A 23331-nucleotide genomic window follows, 5' to 3' on the forward strand; every position below is an offset into this window, starting at 1 on the left:
AGCAAACCTATTTTTTGAAAATTACTTAGTCTTCCCAGAAACACCTTGTATATATCTGCATATGTATAAAAAATTTAGCAGGATATAATTAATGATGTTTTGGTTGGAGGGCCAGTCGTTTTCAAATGTACTACATTTTAAGCACACAGCTTTTGTTTCGATTGCTGTAGTATACTCGAAAAGGCTGGCCCACCAGCCCAAATGTCGTGAATTAAATTCTTTTATATTTTTCAGTTTCTGTGTGTCAATCATTGTTACTAAGAGGGAACTGAGAGGAACTGTGCCGAAGGCAATATTCTGTTCCTCGAGACCTATTGTTTTCCGCAAAATTTTTTGATGTGCCATGCACGTCTTGTAGCGCTTAAGTATGCTCGTGCGCAATAAAAGGATTTAATAATTTGTATTTTGCTTCTATTATTCTTTAAATAGTCTAGAATACAGTGTTCACAAAATGATTTTTGAAGGGACGAAACAATGTTGATAAAAGTCATACAATGTAGTTAGCGCAGACTTTTCCCAATGTTGATAAGTTGATGTAGCAATTATACTTTCTTCGTACTTGAGTCTTTTGAATAACGGTGGCCAATGGTAAAGATTATCGGCAGGGGGGTAATAGGAAGTGCATAGAAACAGTCGATAAGTGGATCATAGGAAGTCTAAAGACTTTCTACGTACTTCAGTCTTTTGGATTACGGCGGCCAGTGGTGGGAAGACGGTTGATAGGTTGTTACTACAGAGTATAAACACATTCAAAACACTTTCTGTCCAATGTTGATAGGTTCTATTAACATTTGTCTAACGAATTTCTAAAAAATGTTACTAAATATTTTGTAAGGCAAGCCCCCGTCCAACAGGCGCTTTACAACGTCATACACTTCGCTGGAAAGCAGGGCTACCAACTTCTGTGCCCAACCATTCCGCTCAACGCGCTTTCTCTCACAGACGCGCTCGAACTACGCCAAATATTTCGCCATATCTTCGGCGATCACGAAGGGCCCTGGCCTGTCTCTCGGCTGCCGACCGTTGGTCCCATTCAGAACGGACAATGTTTTATATCTCTCCAAACTGATTTGATGCGCTTCAAGCTCTAGGTTCATCAGTTTCGTAACGCGAGCACGCCGTTTTTCAAGCTGCCTCTGTTTTTCTGCCTCTTCGGTCTCGCGCTCACAGCGTCGTTTGGCCTCGTCGCGCTCACGGCGTTATCTGACCTCATCCCAGGCCTCATTGACTTCCTCATCCGTTGCTTCCTCTGCCGGCATGACCTCAAGAATGGAATGCTTTCGTTTTGCGGGGCCCAAATCAATGCCCAACTCTTTACAAATTTCGATGAGTTCCTTCACTTTGAAGTCCTCCATCGCGCACAATAGCCTATTGTATTTTTCCGTTTTCTTAGAATTTCTTTGCCGTCCACTACTATAGCGCTACTAGTACGACAAGAGCAAGTAATGTTTTCAAACAACTCGTCGTTTACTCCCTCTGCATCAGCCTTCGTTTCAAAGCACTCCGACTTGGCTCAAAACATCAAAGCCCTCTCCAGTGCAACACACAGCCCTACTCTAAACTACAATCACGTTTTGTTACGTCTCGCCTTCGTCGTGGGGAAGACAACATGGCAGCAGCGAAACGCCGACAAACCCCGAGACGCGCGTTGGGTGAGCGCCTGGATTGCCACGGAAGCCGCGTCCGTCTGCCCGGTTGAGCGAGCATTTCCCGTACACCGAGTGTGAACGCGCGTTCGAAATGCTCGCGAACGCCGCTCATGGACATTCCGGCGTCTGCGCTACGTGGATGGCATCGTTCCCCTCTCCCAGCGCGTGACGACGGCGTGATCTCTCGGGAGTGAGTGAGTGCGTGTGTGTCTGTGATTGGTGCCAGTGAAACCCGGCCCTCATCTAGGGACCCTAAGGAAGGGAACTCTTAAAAAGCCCGGCAGCGGCACGGCCGGAGAGCTTTTCGTCATCATGATCTCCTGATGAGCTGTCGTGATGCAGCGTTCCTGCAGCTCACTTGTAAATATTTAAATTCACGTATAAAGTCCTCTCTCATTGTCTTTTTCAAGCAGCCTCGTCTCAGACGTCCCTCATTCTCTCTCCGGCACACGACCATGCTACCTCGTCTGTAACACACTGGTGGCAGCGGTGGGGTGCTGCTACCCCGTCTTTAACAAACTGGTTGGCAGCGGTGGGACGCGAAACATCGGACGCCAGCGGAGAGTTGCGGACAACGGGACGCTGAGCAGCAGAACGGCGAGTCGGGGGCAGTGCAACAGCCCTTTGTGATGACTGGTTGCCTGCAGCGGAACGACTGCGCTGGATTCTTGGCTGCGAGGTTTGGTGAGCGCGGCACTTTATTCTGCTGAGTTTTGCCAGGCTTTTGTTAGTGTCAGAAACAGAGCTGGTAATTGGGTTGTCGTTGCTGCTGGGTTAGGTGCAGCAAGACAATAGCGGACAGTAGAGAAGCAGCACTCGGGGCAGCCATGGATTTGAAGACGCTGCGCAAACCAAAGTTACTGGAGCTTGCGAAAGAGTTGGGTCTGGAGGTATCATACAAACTCAGAAAACCAGAACTGCTGAAGGCTATTCTTGCGTTAGAGGCTGAAGATGACGAGCTTGCGGAATGCCTTGAGGCCATTGAGGAGAGGGAATTGGCAAAAAGAGAACAAGAGGAACTCGAACGTAAAGAAAAACAAGAGAAAGAGGAACGCGAACGTAAAGAAAAACAAGAGGAACGCGAACTTAAAGAAAAACAAGAAAAAGAGGAACTTGAACGTAAAGAAAAACAAGAGGAAGAGGAACGCGAGCGTCAATACGCTTTGGAAATGAAGCGTCTCGACATAGAGATGGAACGCGTTCGTAGTGCAGGTCAGGCACACGGTGCAGGAGAGCTGCGTGAACAGGAACGCGAAAGAGAGCTGCGCGAACAGGAACACGAAAGAGAGCTGCGCGAACAGGAACGCGAAAGAGAGCTGCGCGAACAGGAACGCGAAAGAGAGCAGCGGCAACAGGAATACGAAAGAGAGATGCGGGAACTCACACGTGAACTTAACGCGATCAGAAGTATGAGAACGCGATCTCGCTTAAGAGTTTTCAGAAAAGGGGAAAATTTCAGAACTTTTCTGGAAAATTTTGAGAGAATTTGCATGGAGGAGCAGCTAGATCAGGATTATTGGCCAATTGTGTTGATGGGATTCCTCCCATGTGAACCTTGTAATGTCTGGGCGAGGTTGTCTGACGAGGATGCCCACAACTATGCGATAACCAAAAGTGCGCTCCTCCGATACTTTCGAATTCCCGCGGAGGCAGATTTGGAAGGCCAAATTGACGGTGGTAAGCTACACCGCGATAGTGCCAGGGACCGAGTTAGAAGCTCCGCTCAGTCGCCGGATGACACGAGTGCTGTGCAGAAGTGGCGGCATAGGACAGGTTTGGTCCAGGAAAGAAAGGCCACTTCGGCAGCGAGGACCGAGGAGTTCGGTCAAGAAGCTAGCGAAGAGTGCAGATCCACAAGCCTTGAGGGCTCGGGGGATAATATAGACACTAAGGCTAGCAATGAGGAAGAGTGCAGATCCGCCAGCCGTGAGGGCTCGGGCGATAATGTAGGCACTGCTAGAAATAAGGAAAGGGGCAATGTGTTGGTTTTGAGCCCAGAGAAGCATGTACTTTCCGGGAAGGAGGCTGATTCCTGCGGTCAAGAGGATAATACCCAGGAGAAAGACACCGAAGGTCTCAGTGACCAGGATAAGTAGTCCTTGTATTATTCGAGGAAGGTCAGGATGAAAGTTCTGCGAAGGCCGAGTTTAATGGGAATCAAGAGCAAGCTGTGAGTTGCAGGATTCCCATCGAAAACAAAGCCGAGCGACCTGCTTTGTTGGTGAGCACTGTCAGTGCTAAGAAAGAAGCGTCCGTCTCGAACTCTGAGGCCGAGGCTATTTTGATAAGTGAGGCTGGCGTTTTCTCTCAGGAAGAGAATAGTGAGCTCACCGGCCGGCCCAATGAGGGAATCATGGGAGACAATTCTTCGAAGCGGCCGGTGAACAATAGCAGCCCAAGTTTGGAGACGACGCTTGGTTGTAAGGAGATTTACCGCGAGTCAACCGAGTACTCCAGACGCGACAGGCGCCGAAAAAGGGCCAGGCTAACTAGGCGCGTTCAGACAAAGCGGAAGCCACCTGACCCATCGCGGCGACCCCGCGGTAGTTCTTGCAGGACGTGTAAAACTCGCAGCGGGCCACAGAGAAGCCCGCACTGCTACCTCACGAGGGAACGCAGCAGAGCGCGCTGCAGTCAAAAAAAGGAGCGAAGTGTACTCATGAATCGAGAGAGTACACTCAGGCGTTTCTTTCATGCGCGACCGTCTACCCCTCGCATTCAAATGTTCAGACGCGGCTCAGGTGTTAGAGACGCGCGGCCGGGGTGCGGAACAAATCAATGTCGCGTGGCGTCTGGGGCTCGCAGGTTTCAAAGCGGAGTTAAGCCCTTCGATTTTTGTGAATTGTCGGCTGCTAAAGCCACTGTTGGCGTGCGTCCGCGCAGGGCGCGGTTGAAGAATAGGCCACCCCTTTGAGCCGCGGCGCGGCTGGTTAGCAGCGGATTCTGAGGATGTCTCTGCTGTTTGCTTTTTCTTTTTTTTTTGAGCGATTCCTGCAGAAAAAAAGTTTTGCAGAAAAAAAGTGCAGAAAAAAAGTTTTGAGCAGGAATAGGTTTCGGACGCGTTGTTTAATTGGAACCATTTTTTTTTATAAAAAATGTTTTGAAACATGCATTAGTGGTGTCCATGTGTAGCAGCGTCTGCTGAAACGCGAAGTGTTAGCCAGACGGGCCATTGTAAGCCACTAGCATAACCGGCTGGAGTTGATTTTGTGGCAGTACGGAAATTTATGGCTTTTGTCTCTCATGTTGAGTGAAGCTTACGCATGGATCACAAAAAGGGGAGTCTCAAAGGTAATGCCGATAGCTTAAGTTGAGGTCCCTAGCACAAGAATCAGCATCATAGTTGCAGTTTGCTGGTGTTGTTTTTCTTCCTGATGTAGGAATTTGAACCGATTGGTTTTGTTTGTTTTAAATTGAGATACGCTTTGTGGTGTAATGTGCCGATTTGTGGGCATTTTCTTAGTGCTGCGGAACTACTCCCAGGGATTAATTGGCTTTGTAAGAAGGAAAGAGTCTGGCATTGCTTAGTGGGGATTGTGTCGTGCTTGCTGACTGAGCGGTTGGGTTTTCGGCGTGGTTCTAACGCTAGCGGAGCACGAGTCACTTTGCAGTGCCCTTTGGGAACCTGCACATGCAAAGGAAGACTTCGGGGTGCGCTGAGCTCCAGAACCGCCGAGAGACAACTGACTCCGGTTGAGACCAGCCTCAAGCGACATCCCTCCGGACAGCGGAGGCTGTCCCCTGTCCATCGGGATCTCCTTCCCCCGGCGGGGCAGTCTGTTACGTCTCGCCTTCGTCGTGGGGAAGACAACGACATGGCAGCAGCGAAACGCCGACAAACCCCGAGACGCGCGTTGGGTGAGCGCCTGGATTGCCACGGAAGCCGCGTCCGTCTGCCCGGTTGAGCGAGCATTTCCCGTACACCGAGTGTGAACGCGCGTTCGAAATGCGCGCGAACGCCGCTCATGGACATTCCGGCGTCTGCGCTACATGGATGGCATCGTTCCCCTCTCCCAGCGCGTGACGACGGCGTGATCTCTCGGGAGTGAGTGAGTGCGTGTGTGTCTGTGATTGGTGCCAGTGAAACCCGGCCCTCATCTAGGGACCCTAGGGAAGGGAACACTTAAAAAGCCCGGCAGCGGCACGGCCGGAGAGCTTTTCGTCATCATGATCTCCTGATGAGCTGTCGTGATGCAGCGTTCCTGCAGCTCACTTGTAAATATTTAAATTCACGTATAAAGTCCTCTCTCATTGTCTTTTTCAAGCAGCCTCGTCTCAGACGTCCCTCATTCTCTCTCCGGCACACGACCATGCCACCTCGTCTGTAACACACTGGTGGCAGCGGTGGGGTGCTGCTACCTCGTCTGTAACAGTTTGCTTCAGGAGTCTGGCGAATTGAGGCGGAAACATCAGGCACTCACCGCGCCGAGGTAGCTGACGCCGGTCGATCCCGCAGCTGCCATCCACTGTTAGGATTGGGGGTCTCACCACTGCCACCGCTATTGGGAATGAGCCTCCGAGCCTGGTCAGAACGGCTGGGACTGGAACATCTCAGGCTGCTGCCTCTATTGCGCAGAGCTGAGCCAAGAAGCGGTCGAAGCGACGGTGAGTCAAAGGACCTTTATGTACAGTATTTAGAAGGGCTTTTACATGATAGATACACGGGCCACGAGCACCACGGGCTAGCACAAAGAAGGGCGGTGCCCGGCGGTGAGCGTAGCTCCGGCATGGTGACTCTTTTGCTGCCCGTCTGCTCCTCGGGCTCAGCGCGTCTCCATTTCCATTGATCTATGGATAAGTAGTAGTATGACAGGGCATGCCTGTCACATCTGTGAAGAAGATGCTGAAAGCATCCAATATAACGGTCCCCTTGAGCACACTATCACCATATATTAGGCTTTCGCTTGCACTGTCCTTTCTCCATGGCTTCAAAAGTGAATTGAGATTCTTCCACAACAGGCTTGAATTACTGTCACGTCCTTCAAGGTATTGACAAAAATGTCGATAAGAAAATATATGCGGCGCGGGCCTGTGGCACGTGAAGCCCCGGGAAGCAGTGCTTTTACATTCTTGCATGGTTGCGGGAATTTCTAAATGATAGTCGTTTCTTCTCTTCCGATGGTTGCTTTACTTCCGAAGCCTTTTCTCAGACTAGAAGCGCCTCAGAGGTCGGTGTTGTCTCTTTTACTTTTAACATTTTTATGCGGGACATTCATTAACTGTACCAGCTATTGAAGGCCCACCCCAATGCCCTGGAAGTATGGCTGGGTAGGTTACATTTAATTCTCAACGTGAACAAATCTTTTGTTCTCGATTTTCTTGCATAATCATGTCTTTATATGCGTCTACTATATCGAGGCGCCCAAATCCCGCATGTCGAATCCCGAAAGTACCTAGGTGCAATATACGACCCTCATCTAGACTGGCGACCTCATATCAGAAGGGCAGTCCTAAAAGGTGAACGAGCGCTCGTGCGCCTGACGCGTGTCAGGAAATAGACATTCGGTATGCGCAGAGACATCCTCTTATTTTTCTATAAGAGTTATTTGAAGACGAGTTTTCGAGTTCGGTTGCGTTTTGTTCTCCAGTTGTCCAAGATACAAAAATCAACCTCTGGTTCTGTTGGAGAGGCGCCCTCTACGGCTTTTCCTCGGTTTGCCGCAATCAGTGGCAAATTGTGTCCTCTTCCTCGAACCTCGCCTACGGGACTTGAACTCTCGCTTGCAGCTTCTCACAGTGCGCACCTTCTTACGGGGACTTAAGCTTATGCCTGGAGTGGCTGCTCCAAGTTTTTTTACTAGTTTTTTGACATTGTTTTCGGCTAAACATAGGCCGCTCTACAAACTGCCTCAGTTTGTGTTTACAGAGCACCTGTTGTCTAGAATTGCAGTTTTGCTTAGATCCGTGCAATGCGCTGGCAGTGTGCAGGTTGCAGTAGCTGTTTGCTTTGACCATACGCTACCGCTATATGCAAATCAGCTATCTGCCAATGTGCTAAATGGTCTCCTGGAGGAATACCTGCTCCAGTATCGAAGCCATGCTTTTATTTTCACAGATGCCTCTCAACAAGGCCAAAAAAGCAGCAGTTGGTGCTTATTCCCACACCCTAGATTGGCTTTCTTGTATCTGGGTTTTTCTATCGCTGCTGAGTTACTCGCTATTGGTTTGGCCTTTCAAAAAGTTCTCCACAGTATTTCTCAAGTATCATTCTATGGGACTGTCTCTCTGTCTTGGCAGCGCTTGAAAGTTCCAGAACTAGTCTTTTGTATAGATCCCTAGTGTACTTTGTGCCACTTCATGTGCAAGAAGTGCGTTTTCAGTGGATACCAGAGCACTGTGTCATTACTTCGGATTTTATGGCCAATATCTTAGCGAAATCAGCCATGAATGGGCCTGTTGCTCATGTGGGTCTGAACCTCACCCTGCTGGCTACGACCCCTTATGGACGTTACCAAACACACCAGTACCTTAGCCATGAGCTCATCCTTGATAGAGCGCATTTCGAACATTTAAAATTCACACAGAACATACGTTCTTGCGGATCAAGGCAATGTGAGGCTTCCATGACGCTGTTGCACTGAAAGATTATTCACCTTAACCTAGATGACGTTCTAGCTTCACACCGTCAAATTTATGTGCGTCATGAGGGACGTTGAGGCGATACATCATTTCATCATCTGCTTCCGGCGGTTTGCATGGCAGAGAATTCAGTTTTTGCAAAAAACTCTCGCTCAATTACGGCTGCCGTTTACTTTTCCCGTCCTCCTCTCCTTCGGTGCAACCGTCAAAGGCCATGACCTTAAGCACGTGGATAAGCTTCTTCACTAGTATGTTATTGAAACTGGGAAATTTTTATGTTAACTTCTCGATGCCTTTACTTTTCTCTCAAAATTTTTGTATTTAATATGACTGCTTTGAAATTCAGTTATTCCAAACACACCGCTTTGTTTCCTCGATTTTAATTCCGATTTCACAATTCTGCTATGATTCATGTTTTTTTTTTATCACAGATTCCCCTATTTATACATTTGAGTCGCTTGAGATGAACCTGGATGACTTTTTTCCTGTCTGGATTTGCACCAAACCCTGGCCAATATGTGCCAGCATTTTTGAGGCAACAACAACAACAATGGCTCTGTCGCCCAGCGCAGAATACTATTCCACACACGTTGCTTAGAGCAGTGCTGTTGACAGGTAAAGACACGGCATTGTGCAAAGTTTAGTCCATTGGGCGATTGTTCTTTCAGTTTATCTTCACTACACTTAATATAGCAGCTGTTTAACTCGTACAACAGCCAGCCTAGGCTAACGTATTATTTTCCTTGCACCAGCATGGAAGGTCTGCTCGTAGGAGACAACGCGTAGACATAAGGATGGCATTTCTCAAGAGTTTCAATTTGGGTAATTGTTTTGCAGGTCGTAATTATAGGAAACTTTAAAGTTGCTTGAAAAGTGCGAATTTATTTAACCGCCTTCTTTATTACCATGACATTCTAGTTTGCAGTGATTTATTTGAACAACATTTAAAGGAAAAGTAGATGTCCACCTCTTCTCGAGGCTCCTCTTTTATGGCCTTGGGTCGGGGACTGAAAAAAGATAACATTTTTACTCTAAGGCAGCACTGTCGTTTGTATAAAAATGTTTGAGTGTTGCACCAGAAAAAAAGATAGGCATTCAAACTAAAAATTAAAATAACAAAGCAATATTACTTGCGCAGTCATGCGGCGCCGATAGAGCCTGCTTTGAAATTTTAGGTTACGTCGTTTAAATACTTTTTGCTTAGAGTAAATAATATTTATTTTATTTCTAGTAGCCGTGGCTTAGCGTCTAAAGAGCTCGACTGCCTTCCCCTATATCGTGAGTTTGAGCCATGCTGCAGTGGCTGCACTAAGAAACCTTTCGTGGTTCGCAAGAATGTTGTAAGACTTTCGTGAGACCCGGTAAATAATTCTTGTTTGGGAGATGCAGCGCAGATTTTGAAGTAAGTTGTTAGCCATTATGTCACTTGCGTTATTCCCGTTCGCACCACAAAATCTGTATGCTATCCAAAAATCAGGAATGTTATAATTTAACCTAAATCACACTACACTAGTTAATGCAGGTGTAAACATCTGTTAAAAATAATGAGCTTTTTGGCGGTGCTGAAAGCGTGATTTCTTGCAAAGAAAAATGTCTTTACAACGAAGGACCTCATTCTTGAAGAAACTGTTTGTCTTTCTGCCCTTTTATATCAAATCGGAACAACTAACATGACGAACTGTATCGGCGAGCATGAAACTGCGATGGCAATCGGAAATGGTCAGCTTTTTTATTTTGCCTGCATTTGGACGTTACAAAAAGCAATGATCGTTATCTCTCATGGCGTCTAACGCTACGAATTGCACATAACGGCAAAAAAAAAATAGGCAGTAGTTTAGCTCTGGTTAAACCTGGAGGTTTGCTAAGGCAACGAGGAGAAAGAGAGAGAGGCGATGGAGAGCGCGCGGCAGCGGCGGTACCCCCGGCACGCTAGCTACGCGCCGCTACTGTGCATGAGCAACTGACGAGCGCGGCGGCGGTACCTCTGAGTTACCCGCGCAGCGACGATGGCGACGCGCCAGCTGTGTGCCATGTGACGTCACTGCTCCTCGCGCATGCACAGTATGGCCTTCCCTAAGCTCCGCGAAATGGCTCGGCGAATCGCGTAGTGTTGCTTTCGCAGCAATATCCACTAATGAAATACAAATCAAGATTTTCGTAGGGACCCTATAAGTCGACTGCCACTCAGCGCCAAGTTTTGGACATTGTGAACGATCAACAACGGATACAGTCAGGAGCACTAGCATGCCTGGGAGAAACACGGTTTCGCTTTCAACTGTGTGTGCACCAGAAGCGGCCATTAGGTGGCGTCACAATGCACACAAATCACACTCCCGTTGTGTTTTGCCCTTCACGCAATAAAATAAAATAAATCCTTGAAAATCGTTTCTGAGCACAAGTAACAAAACTATTGTCACCTTCCCTGCCATCTTTATGTCGGTTTAAAGCGTATTTTCAGAAGCAGTTCACGTAATTACATCAGTAGCGTTTCATGAAATGACTTCTACACTGCCAGATCATGTTCCGCGATTCGCTTCGGGGTCCATTTGTCACGTTTAATTTACCTAATGGCCGCCTACCGCGAGTAGCTTCTTCCGGTAAGGCGCAGCCTTTTTGGAATCATGCAACTCAGATGTCTCTGCAACGTTACGTCTCCATTCTTCGAACGCTCAGCAGGAGTTTTTTTCCGTTCCAGTTCCACTCTGCCCGACATGAAGAGTTGTAGCAATGGTGCTAAGTGATCCCCTGAAAATTAATTTAATAATGTATATGCCGAAGGTACTGACTGGCCCGCCTGTAGCTGTGAGAATAAAGTTCGACACGAAATTTCAGGAGTATTCTTTATTTCTTTGTTCTATTATTTGAGATTTCCCTTTTCTGGAAGCACAGCCCTTACAAAAATTTTTAGTAACATTCTTTAGAAAGTCTTTCGACAATTGTTAATAGAACCTATCAACATTGAATAGAAAGTCTTTTAAACGCCTTTGTACATTGTAGTAACAACCTATCAACCGTCTTCCGACAATTGGCCACCGATATCCAAAAGACTCAAGTACATAGAAAGTCTTTATACTTCCTATCATCCCCTTATCGAGTTTGTATACACTTCCTACTGACCCCTTACCGACAATGTCTACCAACACCCTATTAACGGTCTTCCAACAATTGGCTACCGTTATCCAAAAGACTCAAGTACATAGAAAGTCTTTATACTTCCTATCATCCCCTTATCGAGTTTGTATACACTTCCTACTGACCCCTTACCGACAATGTCTACCAACACCCTATTGACGGTCTTCCGACAATTGGCCACCGTTATCCAAAAGACTCAAGTATATAGAAAGTCTTTACACTTCTTATCAACCACATACCGACAATGTCTACCAACGCCCTATCAACGGTCTTCCGACAATTGGCCACCGTTATTCAAAAGACTCAAGTACGAAGAAAGTATAATTCCTACATCAACTTTTGAAAAAGTGTATGTTAACTACACAGTACAACACTTTTACCAACATAGTTTTATCACTTCAAAATCATTTTGTGAACACTTTTCTGGAGTGCTTAAAGAATAATAGAAGCAAAATGCAAATTATTACATTTATTGTGCACAAGTGTACATACGCGCTACAACACATGCATGATGCATCAAAATATTTTATGGAGAACAATAGAGGAACAGAATATTGCCTTCGGCACGCTTCCCCTCAGTTCCCTCTGAGTAACAATGACTGACACACAGCAATTGAAAAACATAACAGGTTTTAATTCACGATGTTTCGGCTGGAGGACCAGCCTTTTTCGAGTATAGTATAGCATTCGAAACAAAAGCTGTGCGCTTCAAATGCTGTAGTACACTTGAAAACGACTGGCCCTCCAACCAAAACATCGTCAATTAAATCCCGTTAGGTTTTTCTTACATATATACGAGGTGTTTCAGGGAAGACTAAGTAATTTTCAAAAAACAGGTATTTTGAGATGAATGTATGGCTTTTTCAGCATAGTATTACCAGTGTTGGCAGGCACCAGAAAACTTGTGAAGAGTCTTACGTAATAAGCTGGTTAGCTAATTTTTATTAATGAACCTTTTCACTATCAGAAACTTTGTTAAAACATTAAGTTGGGCTAGTTGGTAACGGCTTGAAGGAATCATACTCTTAGCAGTAAGAACACACACAACACCAAGACACACACACACAGGACACCAGCTAGACTTCAACTATCTTTACTGGACACTTGTACGACATAAATATGTATCACTGAGCACACGCAGGTGCCTCGTCATCGGCATCAGGTCTAACTACGCCCTCCCCTCTCCTCCAAGGCATACGGTTGCGCCGATAAACAATCCCTTTTTCTGCCAATGCCAGGGAGGGAGTGCTTACACACATGTCACCCGCCTCTTGAATACGAAAGGCCTGGGAGCCGGGAAAAAAGAAAGAAAAATTATCGAAGTCTTTCGTATTCAAGAGGCGGGTGACATGTGTAAGCACTCCCTCCCTGGTGTTGGCAGAAAAAGAGATTGTTTATCGGCGCAACCGTATGCCTTGCAGGAGAGGGCAGGGCGTAGTTAGACTTGTTGCGGATGACGAGGCACCTGCGTGTGCTCAGTGATACATATTTATGTTGTACAAGTGTCCAGTAAAGATAGTTGAAGTCTAGCGGGTGTCCTGTGTGTGTGTGTGTCTTGGTGTTGTGTGTGTTTCTTACTGCTAAGAATATGATTCCTTCACTATCAGAGTTAGGCGTCTAGTTGCCATTAGAGATTTGTAGCAGTTACATGCACTGGAGGGGTTTCTTTCCCTGTGTGCTTTCAAAAGCGCATGTATTTTCGCACGATGCAGCCAAATTTTGTCGAGCCACAGCGGCGAAAGTAATCATGTTTTGTACATTCCAGAAACTGATATGGCTACTACGAACAACTGGCTAAAAGTCTCTAACTGCAACCAGTTGCAAACCTGTGTTAGTTAAAAAGTTAATTATCAGAAATTAGTTAACCAGCTTACTAAATACACCTCACCGGCTTTCTGGTGTCTGCTAACACTGGTAATATTATGCAGCAAAAGCCATATTTTTGAAAACTACTTATTCTTCCCTGAAACACCCGGTGCATATAAATACTGCTCACTTTCCTGTACAACACAGAAACGAAATAATTTCTTCTGTAACATGAAAGTTCCATGAGCCACATAACACACCCGTGGAAAAAAACTGCATGCATACACACACATCTCTCCAAAACAGCTAAAAAATCCCACACAGTGAAACAATGCTTACACTGTCTTAAGACCAACATTAAAGGCTGCAAACACTAGCGAATTAAAAGTCAAACAAATGCCAAACATATGCTAAATGTCCCCATGGATGTAGATATTAAGCTATGAGCTGATTTTAATAAAAATGCATCAGCACAGAAATGCTTAAGAGACTTTGTTGGTGCACTATCCTGACACTTGTCCTCAATATCAGGCAGCCTGCTTGTTGTTCATCATCATCATCAGCCTGACTATGCCCACTGCAGGGCAAAGGCCTCTCCCATGCCTCTCCAATTCACCCTGTCGTTACTTGTCTGCATCACCAGTGGAAGAGGTAGCGTCCTAGTGATGAGACGTGTGCACGAACAGGTAGCCTTCTCCATGGCAGAATGCAGCAGCAAGAGAACTGCACAAGAAAACATTCAAAGTATACAGTTATAGTAACTTCTAATAGAATCAAACACGGAGCAGCAACAATCAGTTAAATGTGCACTAAAATGCAGCACTCCGAGTGAGTTTGATAAGGCTGCTGAGTAATAGCATAAGCAGCAGTCATAAGACTAGAACTAAATGTAATGCGTCCTTGAACAAGAAAAAGCTATAACATGCTGTTGTGTTCAATTCTGCCCCCACATTCGAAGACTGAATGATATTCACAGGAACTGACATTAACGTGTTACACCTAATTAGGCAGGCTCGAGACAAGGCGGTAGGTGACTATAGGTTCTAGGAACAGTAGGGGAGAGTTATTAGTAGAGTTTGCAGATAGAAATAGTTTACGGATTATGAATACCTTCTTCCGCAAACGAGCAAACAGGAAGTGGACGTGGAAGAGCCCCAATGGTGAGACTAAACATGAAATAGACTTCATACTGTGTGCACACCCTGGCATCGTAGAGGATGTGGAGGTCCTCGGTAAGGTCCGTTGTAGCGACCACAGAATGGTAAGGTCTCGTGTTAGCTTAGATTTGAAGAGGGAACGGAGGAAACTGGTGAAGCGAAAGGCTATTAACGAGTTAGCATTTAGAGGGAAGGTAGAGGAATTCAGACTGTCGCTGCAAAACAGATTTTCCGCTTTAACTGAAGAAGACGACCGCAGTGTTGAAACAATGAATGATAATCTTACAGCTATCGTTACAGAGTGCGCCGCAGAAGTAGGTGGTAGGATGGTTCGACAGGATACCAGCAAGCTATCTCAGGAGACTAAAGATCTGATTAAGAAACGCCAAAGCATGAGGACTTCTAACTCCACAGACAGGATAGAACTAGCAGATCTATCGAAGTTAATAAATAAGCGCAAGGTAGCCGACATAAGAAAGTTTAACGTGGAGAAAATCGAGCATGCTCTAAGGAACGGAGGTAGCCTAAAATCAGTGAGGAGAAAACTGGGCATAGGTAAAAACCAGATGTATGCGCTAAAAGACAAACAGGGCAATGTCATCAGCAATATGGATAAGATAGTTGAATTAGCCGAAGAATTCTACACAAATCTATACAGTAGCGAATGTAATCATCAAGTTACTGAGGGAGGCAGTCGAGCACAGCAATGGGACATCCTGCCAGTAACGAAGGAGGAAGTAAAGAAAGCCTTAGGAGCAATGCTAAGAGGGAAAGCAGCTGGTGAGGATCAGGTAACAGCAGATTTGTTGAAGTATGGAGGAGAGATTGTGCTACAAAAACTAGCCACCCTGTATACGCAGTGCCTTGTGACCTCGAGAGTACCAGAAGCTTGGAAGAACGCTAACATTATCTTAATTCATAAGAAAGGAGACGTCAAGGACTTGAAGAATTACAGACCAATCAGCTTATTGTCCGTTGCCTACAAGGTATTTACTAAGGTAATCGCTAATAGAGTCAGGAAAACATTGGACTTTAGTCAACCAAATGATCAGGCAGGCTTTCGTAAAGGATACTCGACAATAGACCACATTCACACTACCAATCAGGTGATAGAAAAATGCGCGGAATATAACCAACCCCTATATATAGCCTTCATTGATTACGAGAAAGCATTTGACTCAGTGGAAACCTCAGCTGTCATGCAGGCATTGCGGAATCAGGGTGTGGAAGAGTGTTATGTGAAAATATTGGAAGATATTTATAACGATTGCACAGCTACTATAGTTCTCCATAAAGTCAGCAATAAAATTCCAATACGGAAAGGTGTCAGGCAGGGAGACATGATCTCGCCAATGCTCTTCAATGCCTGCTTACAGGAGGTATTCCGGGGACTGGAATGGGAACAGTTAGGGATAAGAGTTAATGCAGAATACCTGAGTAATTTGCGATTCGCTGATGACATTGCCTTGCTAAGCCACTCAGGACAAGAACTGCAAAGCATGATCAACCAGTTAGACAGGCAGAGCAGAGCGGTGGGGCTAAGAATTAACATGCAGAAAACCAAAGTAATGTTCAACAGCCTAGCAAGGGAACAGCAGTTCGCAATTGGTAGCGAGGTGCTGGAAGTAGTAAGAGAATATGTCTACTTAGGGCAGGTAGTGAAAGCAGATCCGGATCATGAGAGGGAAATAACTAGAAGAATAAGAATGGGGTGGAGCGCATATAGCAGATTCTCTCAGATCATGATTGGTAGCTTACCAATATCCCTGAAGAGAAAAGTATACAACAGCTGTATCCTACCGGTACTCACCTATGGGGCAGAAACGTGAAGGCTAACAAAGAGGGTTCAGCTTAAGTTAAGAACAACGCAGCGAGCTATGGAAAGGAAAATGATAGGTGTAACGTTAAGAGATCGGAAGAGGGCGGAGTGGGTGAGGGAACAAACGCGGGTTAATGACATCTTAGTTGAAATCAAGAAGAAGAAATGGGCTTGGGCAGGGCATGTAATGCGAAGGCAAGATAACCGCTGGTCCTTAAGGGTAACGGAGTGGATTCCAAGAGAAAGCAAACGCAGCAGGGGACGGCAGAAAGTTAGGTGGTCGGATGAGATTAAGAAGTTTGCGGGGATACAGTGGCGGCAAGTGACAAAGGACAGGGTTAATTGGAGAGACATGGGAGAGGCCTTTGCCCTGCAGTGGGTGTAGTCAGGCTGATGATGATGATGACCAAATTAGGCTACCACGAAGAGATATTTAGCCATTCCAGTCATATGAAGATAACATGCAGGCCATAAAATATAAAAATTATTTTGTGTTTCTGATTTGTCTGCACAAAAATTCAGGCAGCTTTTGTTTTCAAAAGTGATGGCACAAAGACATTGCAATATAATGCACATGTTGCTGTAGATGATGTATCATTTGGAGCTATACCAGGTGTTAGGGGAAAATGTATGAACAAAGAGTACAAAGGTGAGCAAGTTCGTCAGGGCAAGAGTGGCACACTCTAAAGCAAATGAATCAAAATATTAAGGCACACACTGCGTCAGATATAATACTTGTAAATAAAGCTGCATAGAACTACAAGCGATAAAAGCCTCAGAAACGTGCCCCTAAGGGAGCAGCTGGACTGGTAGTTTTTTATTTGTCCCGCAGCACATCCCTCTAGTGCTGAGGCCTGCTCATATCTGTTTAAGTTAAGAATACAAGGGAAACAAGCAAACAAGTGTTCCAAAGAAGATAAAAATGTGCACTTAGGTTGTTCTTTAGGAAATTACCTGTCACTAATTGCAGCAATAAATACCTCGAGAAAGAAAATAAGTAATTTACACAGCTTATTACAAACCTTGATGGCACGGGAGAAAGGCAACATCAAATGCATCGGTTCAAGTAAAGCCAGGGGTCTTGTTAAGATCACAGCAATATTTGTTGACTTAGGCTCAGCTAGTGTAATGCAATCAGTAACTGAACGTCGGCATGAATAAAAAAACAATGCACCAATACTCAATTCCAAATGCATTTCAACTGTACAGTGCAGTCAGTTGTGACAAAGGGAGTGTGAAAGAAAACCTCAGCAATGCTCATGACATCGAATAAGCACCTTTCTTCTGTATAGCTAAAATATAAGCTTTGCAGGGTTTCATGTAATGCAAGGATAACCTGGTAAGGTATCAATTATTGATGCTAGCAACAAATATGCTTCTAAAGCAGAGTGCTCCACTTGAACGCCAATATTCAATTATGCATTGCCCGTTAGGCCATGCCTATCACATCACTGGTTCACTTCAAACATGCCATACCTTGTAAGAGGTAGGTACTGCTGAAGTAAACCTATAAAATTTATTTGCTGCTTTTAGACTGCTGTATAAAGGTCATGAAGCAGATAATTGTTTTAATTTGGTCTATACAGTGGTCAAGATTTCCAAGCACGAGAGGCATGAGGGAAAAAACTATAGAAAGCATTTCACACTATAACACAATGCACTTGACTAGGGGAGTGCTTTCATGACGCCCGCAATATCTTTTCCTTTTCTCTTGGTCCTCTTTTAAAAGAAAAAAAAACGAAAGAGAGAGGGAGCCTGGACCAGAAGATTTTTGGCAGGCTAAAAAAGACGAGGAAAATATACCCACTTGTCTACCTATCCTTTTACAAGTGGCACATGCTTGATATCCAGTGTCAATGGCTGATAGGCTGAACCAGCAGGTCTTGATGTCATTTGCCTCTGGTTGAGGTAGCATTGGCTCGATGACAGATGAAAGCTGGTGCAAAAGTAGCGTGATGATACCGGTGGAGCAGCTGTACAGGGCTTGACTGCGGGTGCATTTGAAGAAAGGCTGCATTAGAGCCATGCTTTCATAAACATCACAGAAGCCACATCCCATTAAAACCTCTAGCTGTTCAGTCCAATGTGTTCATGAGTGGAGGCTAATTATTAATTACCTATGCCTCCAATAGTTAGCAAAAAAATGGTTTACAAAGCTTGTCATACTTTTCTTAAAGCTATTATTCGCGAATCACGTTATACTTTTATCGCTTCAGACTGAAAATGGGGGAATGACATAAATGTAGTGAACGTAAAAAAATAAAATGACAACAAACCTTCCATTGTGCGATTACCTCAGCTGCACTGCAATGGAATGGTTCTGCTATTTTTAATCGTCGTTTCGTTGACCAGAACTATCAAGAAACACAGCACTTGAAGTGACTGCGACGTAGAACGGGCAATGCTCCTTATCCAGTAAACACTCAGGCAGCAGAATCAAAAGACACACGCCGCTACAAGCACTTTTCGTTCTTATGGTCTCCTTTTCACGCGCTGCTCCTGTTCAGTCGGAATAACGAATCAAGCAGCACCCCATAGTTCTCGGCGTGCAACCAAATTCTATCACATAACTCCTGCGCCGCGGAGCTGACGCAAACAGCGTGAGGCGGCGGGTTAAAAGTTGCATAGTTGGCAAGCGAGCGTGTCAGAACACCTTCTCTCTGCAAACGATCGCGTGGTGCCCGCATTTTGCACCTCACTGCGAACAAGACGTGAAGACCAACCCAAATGCATTCGCATCCCTCAATCATACCCCCGACACATCGCAGAAGTCATTTTCCAGTTCTGTACTTACATTTGTCAACGTTCACGGCAAGCCGTTTCTTCTATCGGGCATCGGGCGCCGGCCGCTCTCGGCGTGGTTGCGTGCAGTACGTCAGAGCAGTTTTTGAGCACTGCGTGCGCGTAAGAACGTCTTCCGCAGCACTGGAGCCATCTGTCACCTTCCGAGTTCAGTCACACTACCACAACACTAACGAGGCCGCACATTTAACACAAACAAACTGAAGAAACGCACCCACATCACAACCGTCGCACCCCGCCAACAAAGAGTCGTTTCAGCGTCCTAAAAAAGATAGTGTAGCGCGCGGCCAACATGAGACTCGCAATCCGCCGCCAGCGAACGTAAAGGTGGCGCTAATGTCACCTAACTTTACACGCGTTAAAAAAAGAATTGATAAAGCCCTTTCTGCCACAAACTTGTTGCATTAAACGACAAAATATTTTGTTTCAATTACAAAGTCAGCAAATTGGAATGATTGCGGTGAAAAAATGCGACTACTCACAAGCATCTATTTCTGGCGGCGCTGCGAACGAAAGCTTGGAAAACCGGGCAGCATGCCGGGCAGCTACAGGCGACGCATCTGGGGCCAGGAAAGCCGCAGCCGCTGCACGGCTGCACTGTCTGCCTAGTTCTAAGGCTATAACTCAGCTCCCCGTAACTGCGTCGCAGAATAAGGAATGATGATGATGTTGCCAAACGCTACTGGTTTCGGTTTTTATTTTCGCATATTGTGTGGCTTAGCGTACTCTACACAGCTTGGCTCATGCGATTTAGTGTACGTGTGTGTACCTAGGGAACACGAGCGTTCGCACGCAGCTCTAGCGTGACGCGCGAAACTTTCAAGGCTGCGCTGCAGCATCGCCTCTGTTTTGTGTGTGTTTATATCACGTCATTGGACACCTTGCACGCTCTTTGCTCGAGCGAGCCCCGCCGACAGTCGCGCTCCGTAGTCTTTTTGTGTGCTTCCTTGATTGCTTTTTGCCTCTGCCTTATGCGGTCCTCGGCTCGGCCTCACGTCCGCTGATGGCAGTAAGAAAAGGCGAAGACTGAACACATGCTTTCGCGCGTCTACTCCGTATGACTACGTTAAAACCCAACACTTTATTCCAGGATTCCTTAGTCATTGCATTACGGGAAGATAGAAAATACAGCTCTCACCACGTTTTCCCTCGCCACAGCTTCGTACCGTGTTTGCGTTGAAGGAGATGCAAGTGAAGATGCGGAAGAGGCACTGCGCCTGTGTTTTAGCGGTGCTCAAAGTGAGGGCTGCTCTCACCCTAGCTTTTTCCATACTGGAAGCTCCTCTGTGGCTCAGTACTACCGAAAAATGTAACAAGTCAAGAATGAGGACTTATAGTGCTCCAATTGCCGTGCACCTTCCTCATGCAAAGCCCTTGTTACCGCAGTTGAGTACAGCGGGCCGCTGTTACCTGTTTTGTTTCTCTATACTTCTCTTTATAGTATCGGCCGCCGAACATGAATAAAAATTAATATTGCCTTGCCTGAAATTTCGCATGTACAGTCGCTGAGGAACGAAGCAACTTGAGTTCTCGAAGCTGTAAGCCTGCACACGTTACACAGAATTTACTCAGAGCGCGAAGCGGTGCGGCCCTTTTCGCGCGGGGTTTTTCAGTCCCGTGCGATCAGCCATTGCTGGTCGCTCGAGGAGGAGGGTAGTGCGAGGGTTTAATTGGGCGCTCCCACGTGGAGTGGCATAGTGTACCGGGCACTTTTGCATGGCGGGCAGTGTGCAGGGAAAGTGTGCTTGCGGTGCAGGTTCAGGAAGCTGGTGATATAATTTGGGCGCCATTTGGGCTAGCGAGAACGTGTCATTCAATGAGTGTGGAAACACATCGGTGCAATGCTAAACTTGAATTTTTTTGTAGCTCGCAACAATAATCCCTCTGAAACCTCAGAGCGAAACGCTCTTAATGCTAGTGTGTTTTAGCACCGTCGTACGGTACATCACTGTTCAACTGCACGTTAAAATATGACCTATCAAGAATTACAACAATATCAACACCAACGTGTTTCGAATTGGCAGAGTTGTTGTACAGCTCTGCTGAAATTCTTTGTTAGTTCTGAAATGTTAAATCTGTTTAATGACTGCCTGAGTACAGAATTTAAGGACGAATACGCAGCAGAAAGCATTGTTTTCGTGTAGAATGAGCCATCAGCGAAACTGATTCGCTGTAACGAAGTCATCATTGCGCTTATGTAACACAATATGTCACTAGCTCCTATTTTTTCTTAAAGTTCTTTTAATTTCCTTGAAGTGCAAGGCAATAATACTTGAGTATTCTATGAATTCATTCACTTTGTACCAAAATTATTTCGTTTGCTGGTAATTTTTTTCGTAGACTTTATACAATCAAAAATTGTCACTAAATGTCTTCAATTCAAGGCACGTTTCTGAATTTCGGGATAAATGTTCTGTTATGAACTTTGCCCTTTTCCCCGCACTCGAAAATGCGAAAGCAGTAAATCTAGTATTGAGAAAATTGAACTGATATTTCTAAAAATCCACAGCGTGCTCGGCTATGGGAATGTGATTGCAAATTTTTGTTTCGTCTTCAAGGTTAGTTAAGTTGCCGGTTTGAAGTTGTCGGCTACAGTACTTGATTATTTTTGGCTTTTATTTGTTTATTCGCATCACCAAAATGCTTTCTCGGTTCGTAGTATATTTCTATTGACAGCAGTATATAAGCAGTAAGAAAATTGTATGAACTTTCTATCAACAAATGTTGATAAAATATGCCCTAAGAAAATGTGACTGCAAATGTTTGTTTCGTGTTCAAGGTTGCTTTAGTTGCATTGACATGTTAGGCTAGAGTACTTAATTAATTTAGGCATTTATTCTCATTATAAAACGTTCTGTCGGTGTCTATAGTATGTTTCTACTGACAGCAGTACATAGAAAGCAGTAAGGAAATTGTATGAACTTCCTATCAACGAATGTTAATAGAATATGCTTGGCTAAGGGAATGTGAGTGTAATGTTTGTTTCGTGTTCAAGGTTGTTTTCATAGCTTTGAAGTGTTCGCCTACAGTACATGATTTGAGGCATCTATTCGCATGACCAAAAATGTTTTGTCACTTTCTAGAGTATTTCTGCTCACAGCAGTCCGTAAAGAACATAAAGTATTAAAATGGAATATATCTTCTGTTTTAAAACGTTTTCTCATATCCTGATTACATTCCAAACGCATTTTCTGAGAATAATGTTGGTCGCTTTTCGATATAGTGAAATTGTTGACTAGCTGCAACAGATTCCACCATGCAATCAGGTAAGATGTCGTCACGATTATGCGAACAAGTTAGCGTTAATCACCTCGAACACCATGCAGTTTGTTCATTTACTTCTCTCAACGTGTCAAACTGCACCCAGCTTTTCTAGTAACTTTCTATTGACAGGAGTAAATACAAAGAAGTAACAGTCTACCAACATTGTATTGACAAAGGTACATAGAATGTAAAAATTATTTTCTAGTAACTTTCTATTGACAGGAGTACATACAAAGAAGTAACTTCTATCAACGTTGTATGAACAATTGTTGATAGAATGTAAAAGTTACTACAAGGTTACTAGAGTCAATAGAATGTTAATACAAATTCTAAAGAAAGTTGATATCCATTTTTGTAAGGGAGCGCATCTGTACACTCGCCGCACCTTTCACCAGCCCAGCACGATGCAGCACCCACGGTCTGCTTCCTAAATTGCACTACCCGCTGGTAAACCTATTCGACAGAAACGTATTTGAGTTTGCAAATAGTATTGTGCGCAACAGAATAAATTATTTCAACCTGCATGGTCCAGTTGCTCTTTATATCACTCCTAGCTAGGAGCTTCAATATCTCGGACTCTTCTCCCCATTTCACTGATAATTCTCATTATCCCCTCTTTCTTTCCTTCCCACTCTGTTTTTTTTCATTAGTAAGCAGTCCCGGTAGTACGCTGTGAGTATGTTTTGAGTACAGGACCCTAGGGCTGTTTTTCAAATGCTAGAAATTGACGTTTCACGCACTTATTGATTTTAGTACTACCTTGTTGTTGCCGCCAGCGTCTGCGTTTATTAAGGACACTTATGCGCTATGATTATTTCGAGAATTTCGAACCTGCGTGCTGGTACTATATTTTAGCTACGTACAACACCAGCCATGAACTTTATAGAAAAATTTGATGCACTGCACATTTTGCGACATAGAGAGTACTAAATGTTCCTTGCTTACATTTGCACATTCAAAATCCTCCAACTTTTATTGTGTGCTGAGCCTCGATAAGCGACGAAACCGCGTGAGGACAAAAACTGTGCCTTCCCCGTCAGAAACTTTACTATATACGCCGGGTAAATTTGATTTTTCGTCTATCCCAATTCATTGGTCGCTTTAACAAGGAACTTAAGCCTGA

At 45.0% G+C, this 23331-nt stretch overlaps 2 long non-coding RNA genes across 2 annotated transcripts; one reads left to right on the top strand and one right to left on the bottom strand.

Moving 5' to 3' along the window:
- Nucleotides 1-1614: 1614 nt before the first annotated feature.
- LOC149327439 (uncharacterized) lies at nt 1615-5916 on the top strand. The gene is made up of 2 exons (XR_016286452.1): nt 1615-2333; nt 5261-5916. It is a non-coding gene; the product is annotated as an uncharacterized LOC149327439 (long non-coding RNA).
- Nucleotides 5917-12863: 6947 nt separating this feature from the next.
- Nucleotides 12864-19232, bottom strand: LOC149327440 (uncharacterized). Its single transcript, XR_016285974.1, has 3 exons — nt 18937-19232; nt 17950-18130; nt 12864-13889 (listed from the first exon to the last, which is right to left on the bottom strand). It is a non-coding gene; the product is annotated as an uncharacterized LOC149327440 (long non-coding RNA).
- Between the last annotated feature and the right edge of the window lie 4099 nt (nt 19233-23331).

The sequence above is a fragment of the Amblyomma mixtum genome, chromosome 10 (genome assembly GCF_055824585.1).
Source record: "Amblyomma mixtum isolate Tamu chromosome 10, ASM5582458v1, whole genome shotgun sequence".
NCBI classification, from domain to species: domain Eukaryota; kingdom Metazoa; phylum Arthropoda; class Arachnida; order Ixodida; family Ixodidae; genus Amblyomma; species Amblyomma mixtum.